This window comes from Megalopta genalis, unplaced genomic scaffold (genome assembly GCF_051020955.1).
Source record: "Megalopta genalis isolate 19385.01 unplaced genomic scaffold, iyMegGena1_principal scaffold0021, whole genome shotgun sequence".
Taxonomy (NCBI): Eukaryota; Metazoa; Arthropoda; class Insecta; order Hymenoptera; family Halictidae; genus Megalopta; species Megalopta genalis.
In genome coordinates this window covers 242,501-247,500 of record NW_027476091.1, presented here as the reverse complement: position 1 = coordinate 247,500, position 5,000 = coordinate 242,501, and the positions used below count along the sequence as shown (strand labels likewise).

At 43.3% G+C, this 5,000-nt stretch overlaps 1 non-coding gene across 1 annotated transcript; it reads right to left on the bottom strand.

Annotated features, from left to right (window-relative positions):
* Nucleotides 1-562: 562 nt before the first annotated feature.
* Nucleotides 563-2,483, bottom strand: LOC143260850 (small subunit ribosomal RNA). The gene has a single exon (XR_013035122.1). It is a non-coding gene; the product is annotated as a small subunit ribosomal RNA (ribosomal RNA).
* Nucleotides 2,484-5,000: the final 2,517 nt, after the last annotated feature.

Here is a 5,000-nt window from a genome sequence, read left to right as displayed (position 1 = left end):
CGTTATTTACACCGGACGGACTCACGGCCGGCTCTAGCTGGGTGTCATATATATATATACGTCCCACGCTCATGCTGCCACTAGCGCGCAACAGAGTAGGGTGTCAATGACAACGACACAGCATTGAAACGAGCTACACAAGCCGGTCTCTCTTGATACCAATGTAAACGAGCATTAAGTTATCTTCAGACTGCCCGATATTTTCGTCCTTTGGACTTTCCCAACGATTCCTTTTTTTCTTTTTTTTTTACACCACAGCGAAGACTTGAGGAAGCGTGATTAGCACGCTCGCATCCCTCCCTGTCCTACTACAACTGTGTGTGTGTGTGTAAAGAAAGAAAAAAGAATACATTGGCTTTCTCTCTATCGAGAAGATGGCCTACGCAACGCAGATCAAAGGCCTAATACGTGTAGTACACACGTCTGGCCGTGTAAATCACGCACGAATGATCTGGCGGGCTCAACAATATCTTTTTTTTTATATGAATTCTTATCCACAAACTAATCGAATTCATTTTCTCTCCTCCTCTCCTCTCTCTCTTTGAGATATATTGGAACATTGTAATGATCCTTCCGCAGGTTCACCTACGGAAACCTTGTTACGACTTTTACTTCCTCTAAATAATCAAGTTTGGTCATCTTCCCGGCATCATCGGCAATGCCGAAACATTGCCGCGCACCAGTCCGAAGACCTCACTAAATCATTCAATCGGTAGTAGCGACGGGCGGTGTGTACAAAGGGCAGGGACGTAATCAACGCGAGCTTATGACTCGCGCTTACTGGGAATTCCTCGTTCATGGGGAATAATTGCAAGCCCCAATCCCTAGCACGAAGGAGGTTCAGCGGGTTACCCGGGCCTTTCGGCCAGGGAACACACGCTGATTCCTTCAGTGTAGCGCGCGTGCGGCCCAGAACATCTAAGGGCATCACAGACCTGTTATTGCTCAATCTCGTGCGGCTAGAAGCCGCCTGTCCCTCTAAGAAGATTTGTTTGTACGTTGGTAGTAAAAACCCCACCGGCAGAAGCCGAGAGCCTTCGAGATACCATAATTACGTCTATTTAGCAGGCTAGAGTCTCGTTCGTTATCGGAATTAACCAGACAAATCGCTCCACCAACTAAGAACGGCCATGCACCACCACCCACCGAATCAAGAAAGAGCTATCAATCTGTCAATCCTTCCGGTGTCCGGGCCTAGTGAGGTTTCCCGTGTTGAGTCAAATTAAGCCGCAGGCTCCACTCCTGGTGGTGCCCTTCCGTCAATTCCTTTAAGTTTCAGCTTTGCAACCATACTTCCCCCGGAACCCAAAAGCTTTGGTTTCCCGGAAGCTGCCCGCCGAGTCATCGTAGGAACTTCGGCGGATCGCTAGCTGGCATCGTTTATGGTTAGAACTAGGGCGGTATCTGATCGCCTTCGAACCTCTAACTTTCGTTCTTGATTAATGAAAACATTTTTGGCAAATGCTTTCGCTTCTGTCCGTCTTGCGACGATCCAAGAATTTCACCTCTAACGTCGCAATACGAATGCCCCCATCTGTCCCTATTAATCATTACCTCGGGGTTCCGAAAACCAACAAAATAGAACCGAGGTCCTATTCCATTATTCCATGCACACAGTATTCAGGCGAAGGTAGCCTGCTTTGAGCACTCTAATTTGTTCAAAGTAAACGTACCGGCCCACCTCGACACTCAGTGAAGAGCACCGCGATGGGATATTAGTTGGACCGCCCCGTGAAGAGCAAAGCCCACCGGTAGGACGTACCACATAATGCCAGTTAAACACCGCGAGCGATGAACCGACACTGTGACACACAGATTCAACTACGAGCTTTTTAACCGCAACAACTTTAATATACGCTATTGGAGCTGGAATTACCGCGGCTGCTGGGACCAGACTTGCCCTCCAATGGATCCTCGTTAAAGGATTTAAAGTGTACTCATTCCGATTACGGGGCCTCGGATGAGTCCCGTATCGTTATTTTTCGTCACTACCTCCCCGTGCCGGGAGTGGGTAATTTGCGCGCCTGCTGCCTTCCTTGGATGTGGTAGCCGTTTCTCAGGCTCCCTCTCCGGAATCGAACCCTGATTCCCCGTTACCCGTTACAACCATGGTAGGCGCAGAACCTACCATCGACAGTTGATAAGGCAGACATTTGAAAGATGCGTCGCCGGTGCTATAAGACCATGCGATCAGCACAAAGTTATTCAGAGTCACCAAAGCAAACGATGGACGAGTGTAAACACCCGCCACCGATTGGTTTTGATCTAATAAAAGCGTTCCTACCATCTCTGGTCGGAACTCTGTTTTGCATGTATTAGCTCTAGAATTACCACAGTTATCCAAGTAAATTTTAGTACGATCTAAGAAACCATAACTGATTTAATGAGCCATTCGCGGTTTCACCTTAATACGGCATGTACTGAGACATGCATGGCTTAATCTTTGAGACAAGCATATGACTACTGGCAGGATCAACCAGGGAACTATACAATATGTATATATAAAATGGACAAAATTTAAATCCTTTTCCATCGTCGCCTGTTTCATATATATATGTCAGGTCGACACACCATTTTTCTCTTTCAAATATGTACAAGTTTTGCCACATTCCGCGCTTGTAACATATCTTCTTTAACGCTCAATTTCTTTCATTTTTCTACCATACAGATATTTTACCGTACGCCCAAAAACGTACGTATTATATTTTTGTTCTATCATAAAATCACATTTTTCTACGTACGCCAGCTTCGTACGTTTCTATCTTTGCCTTCATAAAATCACAAGATAATTTTATCTTCAAGAGTCTCGCTATTAACATCTTGTAAGATAAATGTACGTCCCAGCTAAAACGTACAAATACTTCAAGTTAAGTAATAATATATCATCGCTATTGACAAATTTTTAAGATCCAAGACACAGTTCTCTCTATGTTTTAATATTTTTTATGTACTCAAATATATTCAAAGGAAAAAGTACATGGGCGATGCCATAGTCGTGGAAGCGCGTACGCTCACGCTGATCTTCTGACCGCCGGAAGCACGAAACCTCTGATCTGGGCAAAATCGGCAAGCCGAGGAAGAACGGACAGGACACATGCTGGACTGGCGAGAAAGCGTGTTCTTCCGCTCGCGCTAGGCATTTCGATTTCTGACACCTCTTGATTTAAAAAATCAGTTTTTTGATAGTTTTCTCTCTCCACTGGGCTATTCATTTTAGCCACAGTTTTCAATTGGTACGATTTGCTTCCAAATCTTACAGATGCATTTTAAAAAATTTTTCCATCGCTCGGACAGAAGAGTTGATGCTCAGTGAGTACGAGTATACATACAAAGTGCATACGGGTAACCAACCCCGTAGGGCTTGCCACATATGGGCCATTCGGTCAAAGACACCGACCCGTGGCCACGCTGTGTGGAGAAAAGTCCGTAACGTAAACGGCACGAAACAGTCAGGACCGAAGCCCCGAAGGAGCTCTGAGACAGCTTCTCGACCGAGATCGTAGAATTGGCCCAAAACCCGCTCTGCTCCGTCCGCCTCGCACGGACCGTGTATCTCTTATAGATACCGAACGGCCGGCAAGGACGCCGGCGCCGCCGGCCGAATAGCACGCGCGCTTATGAGTGTAAACCGCCGCGGCAACAGACCGCCCGGCCGTGCTGTTGTAACATAGCGCGTGAACGAACGAAAAAAAAATTTATAGTAAACATTAAAATAAATTACACCACCGCAAACTAGACAAAAAATTACACATTTTTTCCCAATATGAAAATTTTCACAAACTTTTCAAAGTCCCATCGCATCGAGTAAACTTTTTTAATAACGCTTCCGCACGATTCTAAATGCTTAATCCATATGTAAAATCGTTCACTGATCACGAATATCGTATTTAAAAAAATTACAAAAATTTATTTTTCAAAATAATAAAAAAAAACCGAAAAATCACAAGAGTAAAGTACCATTATTTTAAACAATATGTCGTTCTAAATGCTTAATCCCTATGTAAAAAAGTTATCTAAGCAAGAATATGTTATTGAATAAAATGAGAAAAATTTATTTTAGCCGTAAATCGAAAAAAAGTCTGTTCGTTTCTCTGTCTCTCTCGCGCGATCGAAGTATTGATGTTTCCCGGCAAAGTAATGGGATATTAATTAAACTTTATACACGAAATTACTCGTTTTGATCCCCGCTACACAGCCGTATACTTTTTATAATTTTGTGGAATCGGGAACCTTGAAATATTTAACATAACGCGGATCGACTGTCTCTGTCTCTTTCTAGATCGGAAGAATCGATGTTTCCCGGCAAACTATTGGGAGTTTAATTAAACTTTATACATGAAATTACTCGTTTTGATCCCCGCTACACAGCCGTATCCTTTTTATAATTTTGTGGAATCGGGAACCTTGAAATATTTAACATAACGCGGATCGTCTATCTCTGTCTCTTTCTAGATCGGAAAAATCGATGTTTCCCGGCAAGCTATTGGGAGTTTAATCAAACTTTATACATGAAATTACTCGTTTTGATCCTTGCTACACAGCCGTATACTTTTTATAATTTTGTGGAATCGGGAACCTTGAAATATTTAACATAACGCGGATCGACTGTCTCTGTCTCTTTCTAGATCGGAAGAATCGATGTTTCCCGGCAAGCTATTGGGAGTTTAATCAAACTTTATACATGAAATTTCTCGTTTTGATCCTTGCTACACAGCCGTATACTTTTTATAATTTTGTGGAATCGGGAACCTTGAAATATTTAACATAACGCGGATCGACTGTCTCTGTCTCTTTCTAGATCGGAAGAATCGATGTTTCCCGGCAAACTATTGGGAGTTTAATTAAACTTTATACATGAAATTACTCGTTTTGATCCCCGCTACACAGCCGTATCCTTTTTATAATTTTGTGGAATCGGGAACCTTGAAATATTTAACATAACGCGGATCGTCTATCTCTGTCTCTTTCTAGATCGGAAAAATCGTTGTTTCCCGGCAAGC